Genomic DNA, 15,413 nt, shown 5'->3' with positions numbered 1-15,413 from the left:
GGTTGTATCTAAAATATTTCACTTCTTGCCCTGGCCAGTTTGGCTCAGCGGTTAGAGCGTCGGCCTGCGGTCCAGAGAGACCCAGGTTCGGTTCCTGCTAAGGGCACATGCCTCAGTTGCAGTTTGTCCGCAGCCCTGGTTGGGTTGTGTGGGAGGCAGCCACTCCATGTGTCCCTTTCATGTCGATGTTTCTCTCTCGCTCGCTCTCTCTCTCTCTTCCTCTCTCTCCCTCCCACTCTATCTGAACAAAAAATGGAAAAATGTCCTCAGGTGAGGATTAAAAGAAAAAGTAAAATATTTCATTTCTTAATAAAGAAAGGAAGAGAAATGAACCAAAACATAGCAAAATATCAGTTGCTATTAAATCTGAGTTGTGGGTCCCGAGATTTATTTTACTTTTCTATATGTTTGAGAGATTTCATTTGAACATTTAAAATGTAACCTTGGGTGGGGGGGGATTATTATAAAGTACAGTAATCCAGACAGTTTGGTACTGGCATAAGGATAGACATGTTGATCAATGGGATAGAATTGAGAGTCCAGGAATAAATGTATACTTTTATTTTATTTTTTTTGTTAATCCTCACCTGAGAATATTTTTCCATTGATTTTTTAGATAGAGTGGAAGGGAGGGAGGGGGCAAGAGAGAGGGAGAAAAACATTGATGTGAAAAAGACACATTGATTGGTTGCCTCCTGCAATTGCCCTGACCAGGGCTGGGGCTCAAACCTGCAACCCAGGTATGTGCCCTTGACCAGGAATCAAACCCACGACGCTTCAGTCCGAGGGCTGATACTCTAATCACTGAGCCAAACCAGCCAGGGCTGAATGTATACCTTCAGAGGCAATTGGGTTTTGACAAGGGTTTCAAGACAATTCAATTGTGAAAAAGGATCTATTTAAGAAGTAGTGCTGGGCCCGGCCAGTGTGGCTCAGTGGATTGAGAGGTCCCAGTTAAATTCCTGGTGAGGGTATATGCCGAGGTTTTGGGCTCGGTCCCCAGTGGGAGGCTTGCAGGAGGCAGCTGATCGATGTTTCTCTCTCACATCAATGTTTCTATCTCTCCAAAAAAATCAATAAAAATGTATTTAAAAATAATAAAAATAATAACAGGACTAGGAAAATGGCGGCGGAGTGAATGGAAGCTACACAGACCATCTCCAGGACCAAACTGGAATTACAACAAAAATAAAGACAAATCGTCAGGAAAGGCAACCGAAAAGCAGCTTGGAGGCCCACATAACCAGGGACACCAACTCAATCCTGGTAGGCTTGCGAGGACGCGCGAGGGGGCCGGGAGCCCACGGTCCGCAGCGGCCTGGGCTGGGACCTGTGGCCTCGGCTGGGACCTGCGGCCTCGGCGGGAAGCTCCTGCCGCCTCGGCTGGGAGCCAAGGCCTTAGCTGGGAGCTGCACCCTCGGCTGGGACCTGCGGCCTCGGCTGGGAGCCAAGGCCTTAGCTGGGAGCGGCGCTCTCGGGTTAAAGTCCCAAGCGGCTCAACAGCACAGAGGCTAAATTAGCAGCAGCCACTCACCTTGGGCTCCGGCAGAGGGAAGGCAGACTGGACTGGAACTGTGTGGGGTCACTCGGGATTTGGAGGGTGCTCAGAGCTTTTGCTGAGTTGCAGCCACGCAGGACTGTGGTCATCTTACTCCATCCCAGGGCCCTGGGGAGAGGCGGCGGCTCCTCCCTTGGAGATTCAACACCACCCAGTGGCCACTGAAATGCTAATTGAGGCCCATTAACAACCAGCAGCTGCCCCACCCTCGGGAAATCCTCTTACACTGAGTACCTGAGGGAGTTTTTCAGTCAACTCAGAAACCAAGGTTCTTCCGGTGACCACTACAAATAGCCTCCAGGCAAAAAGCTAGAGGATAACTACCATTCCCTGGGCTAGCAACTCTAACCAGTGGTGTTTAAAGTGGGTCCTCCCTGCCTCATCCAAACCCAGGAGAGGGAGCCACAAACAGCAGAACACCAACACCCACAGGGAAAATTTGGCAGACTCGAAAGCCCTGTGATAGCCAAAATGGTGAAACACAGAAACAAAAGCCAAATGAAAGAACAAGAGACCTCTACCGAAGATGAGATAATGAAGTGCAGTTAAGTTAACAGAACTAGAATTCAGAGCCATGATCTTGAGGAAGCTCAACAGCACTGAGCACCATGAGTAAAAACATAGAAATGTTGAAAAGCAACCAGTTGGAAATTAAAAACCACCAAGAAGAAATGAAGAATGACATATCAGAAATAAAAAACACATTGGAAAGTCTAAATAGCAGAGTAGAGGAAGCTGAGGACCGGATCAGTGAATTAGAAGACAGGGTAGAAAAAAATCAACCAATCAGTAAACCAAAAGGAAAAAATAATTAAAAAACAGAAAAACAGCTTAAGAGAACTGTGGGACAATTGGAAACGTAATAACATTCACATCATAGGAGTCCCCGAAGAGAAGAAAATGAGCAAGGGTTAGAGAATATATTTGAAGAAATAGCAAGAAAAAACTTCCCTAATTTGGTGAAGGAAGAAGGCATTCAAGTTCAAGAAGCACAGAGAGCCCCAAGTAAGAAGAATCCAAACAGGCCCACACCAAGACACATAGTAATCAAAGTGGCAAAAATTAAAGACAAAGAGAGAATCCTAAAAGCAGCAAGAGAGAAGCAACAGGTTACCTACAAAGGAAACCCCATAAGGCTCTCAGCTGACTTCTCAACAGAAACACTACAGGCCAGAAGGGAATGGCATGAGGTAATCAAGGTCATGAAAAACAAGGATCTGAATCCAAGACTACTCTACTCAGCAAGGCTATCATTCAAAATAGAAGGTCAAATAAAGAGTTTCCCAGACAAAAAAGGGCTAAGGGAATACATTAGCACCAAACCAGCAATGCAAAAAATGTTAAAAGGACTGCTGTAATTAGCAGGAGAAATAGGAAGAAAAATAGAACCACACTAAACAAAAATGGCAATAAATAAGTACATATCAATTATCACCTTAAATGTAAATGGATTGAATGCTCCCATAAAAAGACACAGTAGCTGATTGGATAAGAAAGCATGACTCATCTATATGTTGTTTACAAGAGACCCACCTCACAACAAAAGACTCACATAGGTTGAAAGTGAAGGGATGGAAAAAAATCTTCCAAGCAAACGGAAAGGAAAAAAAGCTGGGGTAGCAATACTCATATCTGATAAAATAGATTTCAAAATGAAGGCCATAACTAGAGACAAAGAAGGCCACTACATAACATTGAAAGGATCTATCCAACAGGAAGATATAACCTTGATAAACATATATGCACCTAATATAGGAGCACCAAAATATATTGAAGATCTTCTGGAGTACTTCAAAGGAGAAATCGATAGCAATTCAATCATAGCGGGGGACTTCAACACCCCACTGACATCACTGTATAGATCCTCTAGACAAAAAATTAGCAAAGAAACAGAGATTCTAAATGAAGCATTAGACCAAATGGATTTAGTAGATATCTACAGAGAATTACACCCCAAAAGTACAGAATTCACATTCTTCTCAAGTGCACATGGGACATTATCAAAGATAGACCACATGTTAGGACACAAACTAAGTCTCTACAAGTTCAAGAAGACTGAAATCATATCAAGCATCTTCTCAAATCACAATGGCATGAAACTAGAAATCAATTGCAACAAGAATATGCAAAGACATTTGAATACATGGAAGCTAAATAGCATGTTATTAAACAATGAATGGGTTACCGAGGAGATCAAGGAAAGAATTTAAAACTTCCTGGAAACCAATGAAAATGAACACACAACAACACAAAATCTATGGGATGCAGCAAAAGCAGTTCTTAGAGGGAAGTTCATAGCACTACAGGCCTACCTCAAAAAACAACAAAAATCCCTAATAGACTATCTAACCTCACAACTTAAAGAACTAGAGAACAAACAAAAAGAAAACCCCAGAGCAAGTAGAAGGAAGGAAATCGTAAAGATCAGAGCAGAAATAAACGACAGAGTCCAAAAAAACAATTCAAAGGATCAATGAAACAAAGAGCTTGTTTTTCAAAAAGATAAACAAGATTGATGGACCCTTAGCTAGACTCACCAAGAAACAAAGAGAGAGAACCCAAATATACAATATCAGAAATGAAAGAGTAGAAGTAACAATTAACACCACAGAAATACAAAAGATTGTTAACAACTACTATGAATAATTATATGGCAACAAATTCAACAATCTAAGCAAAATGGACAAATTTCTAGAAACACATAGTCTCCCAAAACTGGACCAGGAAGAGATAGAAAACTTGAACAGCCCTGACTGGTTTGGCTCAGTAGTTAGAGCGTCGGCCTGCGGTCCTGAGAGACCCGGGTTCGGTTCCCGCTAAGGGCGCGTACCTCGGTTGCAGTTTGTCCCTGGCCCTGGTCGGTCGTGCGGGTGGCAGCCACTCAATGTGTTCCTTTCACATCGATGTTTCTCTCTCTCTCTCTGTTCCTCTCTCTCCCTCCCACTCTATCTGAACAAAAAATGGAAAAATGTCCTCGGGTGAGGATAAAAAAACAAAAACAAAACAAAACCACATGATCATATCAATAGATGCTGAAAAAGCCTTCGACAAAATCCAGCATCCATTTCTGATAAAAACGCTCAGCAATGTGCGAATAGAGAGATCATATCTTGACATAATAAAGGCCATATATGAAAGAACTACAGCCAACATCATACTCAATGGGAAGAAACTAAAAACATTTCCCTTAAGAACAGGAACAATGCAAGGATGCCCACTTTCGCCACTCTTATTTAACATAATACTGGAAGTCTTAGCCACAGCAATCAGACAGGAAGAAAAAATAAAAGGGATCCAAATTGGAAAGGAGGAAGTGAAACTGTCATTATTCACAGATGACGTGATACTATACACAGAAAACCCCAAAGACTCCATCAAAAATTTACTAGACTAAATAAATGAATTTGGAAAAGTAGCAGGATACAAAATTAACGTCAAGAAATTGACAGCATTCTTATACACCAATGATGAACTCACAGAAAGAGAAACTAAAAAAACAATCCCATTTACCATTGTGGCAAACAATTAAGATACCTAGGAATAAACTTAACCAAAGCAATAAACGACCTATTCGCAGAAAACTACAAGTCATTGAAAAAAGAAATAGAGGAAGATATAAAAAAGTGGAAGCACATACCTTGTTCATGGATTGGAAGAATTAACATCATTAAAATGTCCATACTACTCAAAGCAATCTATAGATTCAATTCAATCCCCAACAAAATACCAACGGCATACTTCTCAGAATTAGAACAAATACTTCAAAAGTTCATATGGAACGTAAAAAGACCTCGAATAGCCACAGCAATCTTGAAAAAGAAGAACAAAGTAGGAGGGATCACATTACCAGATTTTAGGCTATACTACAAAGCCAGTGTAATCAAAACAGCCTGGTACTGGCACAAGAACAGGCATATAGACCAGTGGAACAGAACAGAGAACCCAGAAATGGACCCAAGGCAATATGCTCAATTAATATTTGACAAAGGTGGCAAGAGCATACAGTGGAGTAAAAACAGCCTCTTTAATAAATGGAGTTGGGATAATTGGACAGCTACATGCAAAAAAAAATGAAACTAGATCATCAACTTACACCCTACACAAGAATAAACTCAAAATGGATAAAAGACTTAAATGTGACTCCTGAATCCATAAAAATCCTAGAAGAAACTGTAGGCAACAAAATTTCAGACATCATACACAGCAGAATTTTCACTGATACATCACCTAAGGCAACAGAAACAAAGGAGAAAATGAACATATGGGACTACATCAAACTCAAAAGCTTCTGCACAGTGAAAGATACAATCATCAAAATGGAAAGGCTACCCACTATATGGGAGAGCATAATTGCCAATGATATATCAGATAAGGGGTTAATTTCCAATATATGTAGAGTGCTCATACAACTCAACAAAAGGAAGACAAAGAACCCAATTAAAAAATGGGCAGAGGAACTAAATAGACACCTCTCCAAACAGGACATACAAATGGCTAAGAAACATATGAAGAAATGGTCAACATCACTAATCATCAGAGAGATGCAAATTAAAACAACAATGAGGTATCACCTCACACCTGTCAGAATGGCCGCCATCAACAAATCATCAAACAACAAATGTTGGCGAGGGTGTGGAGAAAAGGGGACTCTAGTACACTGCTGGTGGGAATGCAGACTGGTGCAGACACTATGGAAAACACTATGGTGTTACCTCAAAAAATTAAAAATTGAACTTCCATTTGACCCAGTGATCCCACTTCTAGGAATATACTCTAAGAAGCCTGAAACACCAATCAGAAAGAATATATGTACCCCCATGTTTGTAGCAGCACTATTTACAATAGCTAAGATCTGGAAACAGCCCAAGTGTCCATTAGTAGATGAATGGATAAAAAAGCAGTGGTTCATATACACAATAGAGTACTATGCAGCTGTAAGAAAGAAAGATCTCTTATCCTTTGAGACTACATGGCGGGACCTGGAAAGTATTATCCTAAGCAAAACAAGCCAAACAGAGAAAGACAAGTATCATATGATCTCACTTATTTGTGGAATATAATGAACATAACAGTCTGAGGAATGGGATAGTCCCAGAGACGTGGAAGTGGGGTACAGACTGACAATCCCCAGAAGAGGGGGTGGTGAGGGAGAGATAAACCACAGAACTTATATGCATGTATGTATGAACAGTGGACATGGACTACAACAAAGCTGGGGACAGGGCAGGGAGGGAAGGGGAGGGGGAATCAGTGGGGGGAAAAGGAGAAACATCTGTAACCAAAAAAAATTAATTAATTAATAAAAATAAAATAAAATAAAGTTGGAGTCTAAAAAAAAAAATCATAACACTGAGACAACTGGATAGCCACATGCAAAAGAATGAAGTTAGGCCCCTACCTCACAGCATATACAAAAATCAACTCAAAGTGGATCAAAGACTGAAATGTAAGAGCTAAAATTATAAAACTTTTAGAAGAAAACACAAGAATATATCTTCATGCCCTTGTATTAGGAAACGATTTCTTAGGTCTGACACCCAAAGCACAAGTAACCAAAGAAAGAATAGGTAAATTGGACATTATTAAAATGAAAATTTTTGTGCTCCAAAGGACACTATCAATAAAGTGAAAAGACAAACCAAAGAATGGGAGAAATTAAGGACCTAATATCAAGACACATAAAGAACTGTTGCAACTCAACAACAGAAAAACAACCCAATTCAAAAATGGGGAAGGGTTATAAATAGACATTTTTCTAAAGAAGATACACAAATGGCCAATATGCACATGATGAAATGCTCAACATCATCAGTCATTAGGAAAATGCAAATCAATTCACAATGACATACCACCTCACACCCAATAGAATGGTTATAATAAAAATGATGGCCCTGGCCAGTTTGCCTCAGCAGTTAGAGTGTAGACCTGCACACAAGAGAGTCCCCGGGGGGTTTGCTTCCCACTAAGGGCACGAGCCTCTGTTGCAGTTCATCCCCGGCCCCAGATGGGGTCTTGTGGATGGCAACCAGTTGATGTGTCTCTCTCACATTGATGTTTCTCTCTCTCTCTCTCTCTCTCTCTCTCTCTCTCTCTCTCTCTCTCTCTCTCTTCCTTCCTTTTTCCCTCCTGCTCTATCTGATGCAAAAATAAATGTCCTCGGGTGAGGATTTAAAAAAAAAAGAAGAAAAACAAAAAGGACAGACAGCAACAAGGTCTGATGGGAAAATGGACAAATTGGAACTCTCATACATTGCTGGTGGGAATTTAAAATGTAGAGCTTCCTTGGAAACAGACTGGTAGGTTCTCAGAAAGGTAAACAGCGTTACCATATGACCCAGCAATTTCACCCCTACTTATATACCCAAAGAGTTGAAAACATATGTTCACACAAAAGCTTATACACAAGTATTCATAGCAACATTATTAATAATAGGCCCAAAGTGGAAAAAGTCCAAATGTTCATCAACTGAGGAATGTATAAACAGAATATTTACAAGGAAATATTATTCAGCCATAAAAAAGGAATGACGTACTGATATATGCTACAACATAGACGAACCTTGGAAACAGGCTAAGTGAAAGAAGGCAGTCACAAAGGGCAACATATTGCATGATTATAAGAACTGGCCGCAAAAGACTACTCATAGGGACAGAAACTAGATCAGTGGTTGTCAGGGGTTCCAACGAAATAGAGGAACATCAGGAGTGACTGCGGGTGGGCACACACAGTTTCTTTTGAGGGTGATGAAAATATTTTGGAATTAGCAGTGATGTTTATACACCTTGTGAATATATTACAAACCACTGAATTATACCCTTAAAAGGGGTGATTTTTATGGCATGTGAGTGATATTAATTTTAAAAGAAAAACAAAAAACTTGGGATCAATTGCGAAGTCTTGCAGCGTGGCCCTAGCAGATGGCTTCCGTCCTCTGAGCCCTGGTTCCTCAGCCTGGGGCACTGTAACTCAGGCTGACCCCGGCCGAGGTGGCCTCCACATGTGGCAATCTTATTGGTGCCTCTGTTCCTAATCTGACCACGGCCAAAGGCAGGGAGCTGTTGGAGCACAGCTGGGCTCTGGCATCAGATCGGAGGGCAAATTTGGTCCCCACCACTTGTTGGCTGTGAACTGCATGTCTCACTTTCCTTGTCTGAGAAATAGGGTGACAATGGCGGCTCCTTCTGAGTGTTGCTGTGGGGAGATGATGAGATAGTGAATGTAAAATACAAGACACAATAAGTCTGGCACTCAGTATGTACCAATAGGCTGTCTTCTTCATGATTATTGTTGTTGTTGTTGTTGTTGTTATTATTGTGGTGCTGGTCACTGTGGCCATTTAGCCCCCCAATTTTTTACTTCTTCTCCATCACTCTCTTTCCATCCACCCCAGGATTTCCCAATTGCCTCACAATCTACTTGTCTGGCCCAAATGGTGATCTGGACTCAGCCTCAAAGACCTTGCCTCCGGGACCTCTCTTGACTCCCTCTTTGCTCCCAGGGCCCAGACTTGCTCGCGCACTGCATCAGACACTCAGATAAATGTGCTCCTCCTCCTCTCCAGTTCCAGGGATGAGACGGTGCTGCTCCCCCCACCCAAGGAGACAGATGGCAGGATGCCCCCGGGAGGCTTCTGGTAAGGCTCGCAGCCAGCCGCTCAGAAATCAGGGGCCATGTGGAGCCCTTTCCTGGGGGACCCCCTAACTTTGCTGAAAAGAGGAAGCTCCGAGGCAGCCTTTCTGGGCAGGGACTTTCTCTTTGCAAAAGCCCAGCCGATCTACTTCTAGGAATTTGTCCCCCAGATGCAGTCCCCCAGTGACGATGCTGGAGGAAGGTTATTTATATGACTTGAAAGTCTGGGAAAACCCAAAATGTCCATCAGTAGGGGACACAGTTGGTCCATCCACACAGTGGAAAGCACACGGCCATTGGAAAGAACGAGATAGATATACATGTGCTGTAGGGAAGTGATTCCAGGATGAAAAAAGCAAGGTGCAAAGCAGTGTTAACTGTGGGTTACCCACCCCTCCCCTCCTGCCTCCCTCTGCCTCCCTTTCTTCCATTCTCTCAAAGGAACGCCTTTACAGGTGTGCTCCCACATGCACTTTCTCTCAAAGGAACGCCTTTACAGGTGTGCTCCCACATGCACTTTCTCTCAAAGGAACGCCTTTACAGGTGTGCTCCCACATGCAGACCTTCTCTCAAAGGAACGCCTTTACAGGTGTGCTCCCACATGCAGACCTTCTCTCAAAGGAACGCCTTTACAGGTGTGCTCCCACATGCAGACTTTCTCTCAAAGGAACGCCTTTACAGGTGTGCTCCCACATGCAGACTTTCTCTCAAAGGAACGCCTTTACAGGTGTGCTCCCACATGCAGAGACTTTCTCTGAAAGGAACACCTTTACAGGTGTGCTCCCACATGCAGACTTTCTCTGAAAGGAACACCTTTACAGGTGTGCTCCCACATGCAGAGACTTTCTCTGAAAGGAACACCTTTACAGGTGTGCTCCCACATGCAGACTTTCTCTCAAAGGAACGCCTTTACAGGTGTGCTCCCACATGCAGACCTTCTCTCAAAGGAACGCCTTTACAGGTGTGCTCCCACATGCAGACTTTCTCTGAAAGGAACGCCTTTACAGGTGTGCTCCCACATGCAGACCTTCTCTCAAAGGAACGCCTTTACAGGTGTGCTCCCACATGCAGACCTTCTCTCAAAGTAACGCCTTTACAGGTGTGCTCCCACATGCAGACTTTCTGAAGGACGAATGAGAAATCATGAAGCTCGTCCCTCTGAGGCAGGATTGGGGAGGTGGTCGGAGGTGGTCAGACGTGAGACAACTACTTTCCAGTCAACCCCTTTTGTGCTGCATGAATTTAAAATTCTATCTTTTTGAATATGTCAATTATGCACATGGGAAAAAATTCCAAATTATACTGCAGGGTATTTATACTTAGTGGAAAGTAAGTCACCCCTCCTCTGATCACCTGCCCCCATCTCCTACCCCATTTCCCTCCTCAGGGGCCACTAATGCAATCAATCGTGTGTCTTACCAAATATACACCATGCATTTGTGTAAATACACATTTCTATGTGATTAAGTATATTTTTGTTGTGGTAAAATATACAAGACATAAAATTTACCATTTCAACCATTTCTAAGTACAGTTTGGTGGCATTAAGCACGTTCCCATTGCTGTGCCACCGTCACACCATCCGTCTCCAGAATGTTCCATCTTCCCAAACTGAACTCTGCCCGCATTACACTGACGCCCCCCCCCCCCGGCCCCGCAACCACCATTCTACTTTCTGTCTCTGCGGATTTGAGGACTCCAGGTACCTTGCGTAGGTGGAATCACACAGTGTTTGTTTCCGTGTCTGGCTTATTTCACTTAGCATGATGGTCTCAAGGTTCACCCATGCTGAAGGCTGTGTCAGAATTTCTACCTTTTCCAGGCCGAGTAATAGTCCATTGTATGGATTTGCCAAATTTTATTTATCTATTCCTCTGTCGATGGACACTTGGGTTGTTTCCACCTTTATATATTTTTTAATAAACAAAATGAATTTGAACAAAAGGAGAAGGAAATCGGGGGGGACGAGGATTTGCTCTGGGAGCTAACGGAGCACAGGTGATGGGGCAGACCAACCTCCATCAAGAGGCAACATCCCCTTCACGGGCACCTGCCGGTGGTTCCCCACCTTCAGCCTCAGGGGAACGCCCCTTTCCTGTCTTTGAAAGCTGGCTCCCTGCATCCTGCCTGGGAACTCAGGGCTCCCTGAATGCTGTGCCTGCCTCTCGCCCAGCTCCAAGGAGGCCAAGGGCTCTGGGGGAGCAGGAGTGGCTCACCTTCCTTCCAAGCCCCAGGGAAATGGGGCGATGGGGTGGCAGAGGCTGAGTCAGAGGGAAGCGTAGAGCCCCGTGATTCCCTGGAGACACAGGTGCTCTCCCAGGGGGGAGCCCCTGAGCCCATCCCATGGAGGGCCTCAGCCCAGGAAGACCCCAGGTAAGAAAACCCCCATTTCAGATGAAGAACCACCAGACTGATTCTCTGCCTCGCATCTGCAATCCTCCAAACACAGCCCATTTTTCAAAGATGACTTCCACATTTAAAAAAATATTTCTTTGTTCGGCCCGTGTAGTTCACTGGTTGAGCGTCGACCCATGCACCAAAGGGTTGCTGGTTGGATTCCTGGTCAGGACACATGCCCAGCTGTGGGCATGCAAGAGGCAGCCAGTTGATGTTTTGCTCTCATATCGATGATTCTCTCTCCCTCTCCATTCCTCTCTCTCTAAAAATCAATTTAAAAATCTTTTTTAAAAAAGATTGCTTATCCTAAAGACTTGACATTTCCCCAAGAGGAGCTTTGATTCTGCTCTAGAAGTTTCATATAAATTAAAATCTCCGTCAAATATCACTATGAGGGAGATGACACAAGATACAACATATACCATCCAGTCACCTCTTTGTAGAAATTATTAAGTATTTGCACCAGAAAGCTAGTCTGTCCTGCTTCATATTCAGTGGTACAGGTTTGAATCATCAGAACTGTGGCAAGGTCTTAATATTTTAAAATTATTAACAACTACCTCTAGGGACCAGTCCAGGTTACTGAGTTAGGACAAATTTATCATTGTGAAGGAGAACAAGTGTAGTCAGCTATCTTTAAAACTGTCCAACCACTGCCTCTCAATATAGAAAGACTACAACTATGTACATTTATCCTACAACAAACCCCATCTCTGTCTCCTGAAATTCTCCTAGTTTCATTCATTAGAAGAGAATTTAAAAGAAAAAAACTTAGCCCTGGCAAGTTTGGTTCAGCTGTTAGAGCATAGCCCTTGGAGTGAAGGGTTTGATTCCTGGTCAAGGGTACTCATACCTGGGTTGTAGGTTCAATCCCCGACCAGACTGGGGCCATTTGGGAGGCAATCAGTCGATGTGTAGACACATCAATGTTTCTCTCTCTCTCCCCTTCCCTCCCTTCCACTCTATCTAAAAAATCAATGGAGAAATATCCTTGGATGAGGATTAACAAAAATAAAAAGACTTAAAGAGCACTTTACAGCAGCATTCAGTTTTCCTGCGAAATATTCAGCATCTTAAATATTACATACATGTCTTTTTTTCTTCTAGTGAGCTAGACACTGTCTTCGGAGTCTGTGGAACTTGTGGAAGTAGAGGGAAAATAACCCATTCAGAACTATTGTAGAAATTGTCTTTCAGCAGAATAGCAGCTATCCGAGCTAAAAGTAGGAGGGTCATTCCCAGCTGGAGCGGCTCAGTTGGCTGAGCGCATCCCGTGCACTGAAAGGTTGCTGGCTGGATTTCTATTCAGGGCACATGGCTGGGCTATGGGTTTGACCCTGTCCAGAATGCTTGATGTTTCTCTCTCCTTTCCTCTCTCTAAGCATGCCCTTGGGTGACCATTTAAAAAAAGAAAAGACGGTCATTTTTTTGCTGTTTTCTTTTTTCTCTCTAACATTTAAATCGTGTTTTGTTCTCTTTCTACATAAACCTCAGCCACCACTGAGTGGAGCTGGGCCGCGGCTCTGGCGCCTGCTCCCCGGCTTCTCAGCAGCTGCGTTCTCATTGCTGCAGCCAGGCTTGAGCATACATGTGTCCATGAGGGCTCCCCCAAACGGCCCTCACAGATAACCCCACAACATGGTTCTGTCTTTTCCAGTATGTGAGGTCTAAAGAGGAAAACACTGGCGTTCTGTGAGAGCCCAAAGCCATGTCCGTATCGGAGCCACACCTATTGGTTACTAAGCAGGGAGACCGAGCTGGGAGGCACTTGAGGTGGTACCATGAGCTTCAGAATTGTGCCCTTAAGTTCCTTCTGCAATTTGCTGATCTGCTCGAGTTTTATCCTGTTTCTAGACAGTTTCACTTCCTTTGGTTCCAGTGGTCTTTAACTGGGTCCTGCCCTTGCATCTACCACATGATGTTTTTTTGTTTTTGTTTTTTATCCTGCTGGCAGTCTCTTGCATCTTTTCAGCAGCAGGACACAGGCATTGCAGATGTCTCCTAAAGGAGTCTCCTGCAACCCAACAGCTCTGGACGTCCCTTCCGCACGTTTACTGTCAGCGATGGAGAGCGGAGGACTTGGCTCAGACAGCAGTCTTCTATACTTCGCTACATCTTTGGCTTGTGAAAACCAGCCATCTTTTCTTCTGGGCACTAGTCTTCCAAAAACAGCCCTTCCATGAGCAATAACATTCTGCAGGTGTGGAGTACAGGCCAGGCCCTCCCGCCCCCCATTGCTCCCTCCCCTTCAACTGCTTGTCCAGAAAGTTTGTCTCCTGCAGTTCTGCAGCTGCTACGGCTGGCTGGAAGGTATAGATTCTACTTTCTCTCTAAAGACCTTTTTGAGAGCAGTTTTAGGTTCACAGCAAAATTGAGGTGAAGGTACAGAGATTTCCCATATACTCCCCACCTCATACATGCATGGCTTCCCCCATTATCAACAGAGTGGTACATTTGTTATAATCAGTGAATCCACATGAGTACAACATAATCCCTTACAGTCCATAGTCTACGTTAGGGTTCACTCTTGGTGTACATTCTGTGGGTTTGGACAAAACTATAGTGACATGTATTCATCGCTGTGATATTATACAGAGGAGTTTCACTGCCTTAAAAATCCTCACTGCTCTGCCTATTCATGCCTCTTCACCCCCAACCACTGATCGTTTTACTGTCTCCATAGTGTCATCTTTTCCAGAACATCATATAGTTGGAACCACACAGTATGGATCCTTTTAAGATTGGCTTCTTTCACTTAGTAATAAGTATTTAAGGTTCCTCCATGTCTTTTCATGGCTTGATAGCTCATTTCTTTCTTTTTCTTTTTAAATAAATTAATTTATTTTTGTTACAGCTGTTTCTCCTTTTCCCCTCCCTGATTCCCCTTCCCCTCCCACCCCACCCTGTCCCCAGCTTTGTTGTTGTCCATGTCCACTGTTCATGCATACATGCATGTAAGTTCTGTGGTTTATCTCTCCCTCACCACCCCCTCTTCTGGGGATTTTCAGTCTGTACCCCACTTCCACATCTCTGGACTATCCCATTCCTCAGACTGTTATGTTCATTATATTCCACAAATAAGTGAGATCATATGATACTTGTCTTTCTCTGTTTGGCTTGTTTCGCTTAAGATAATACTTTCCAGGTCCCGCCATGTCGTCTCAAAGGATAAGAGATCTTTCTTTCTTACAGCTGCATAGTACTCCATTGTGTATATGTACCACTGCTTTTTTATTCATTCATCTACTGATGGACACTTGGGCTGTTTCCAGATCTTAGCTATTGTAAATAGTGCTGCTACAAACATGGGGTACATATATTCTTTCTGATTGGTGTTTCAGGCGTCTTAGGGTATATTCCTAGAAGTGGGATCACTGGGTCAAATGGAAGTTCAATTTTTAACTTTTTGAGGTAACACCATATTGTTTTCCATAGTGTCTGCACCAGTCTGCATTCCCACCAGCAGTGTACTAGAGTCCCCTTTTCTCCACACTCTTGCCAACACTTGTTGTTTGATGATTTGTTGATGGCTGCCATTCTGACAGGTATGAGGTGATGCCTCATTGTTGTTTTAATTTGCATCTCTCTGATGATTAGTGATGTTGAGCATTTCTTCATGTGTCTCTTAGCCATTTGTATGTCCTTTTTGGAGAGGTGTCTATTTAGTTCCTCTGCCCATTTTTTAATTGGGTTCTTTGTCTTCCTTTTGTTGAGTTGTATGAGCACTCTACATATATTGGAAATTAACCCCTTATCTGATATATCATTGGCAATTATGCTCTCCCATACAGTGGGTAGCCTTTCCATTTTGATGATTGTATCTTTTGC

At 43.2% G+C, this 15,413-nt stretch overlaps 1 pseudogene; it reads right to left on the bottom strand.

The window, feature by feature from the left end:
* Positions 1-13,064: 13,064 nt before the first annotated feature.
* LOC118639604 lies at positions 13,065-13,733 on the bottom strand (annotated as a pseudogene).
* Positions 13,734-15,413: the final 1,680 nt, after the last annotated feature.

Source organism: Molossus molossus, unplaced genomic scaffold (assembly GCF_014108415.1).
Source record: "Molossus molossus isolate mMolMol1 unplaced genomic scaffold, mMolMol1.p scaffold_m16_p_21, whole genome shotgun sequence".
In the NCBI taxonomy this organism is placed as follows: domain Eukaryota; kingdom Metazoa; phylum Chordata; class Mammalia; order Chiroptera; family Molossidae; genus Molossus; species Molossus molossus.
This window is presented reverse-complemented; position numbering and strand designations above follow the sequence as displayed.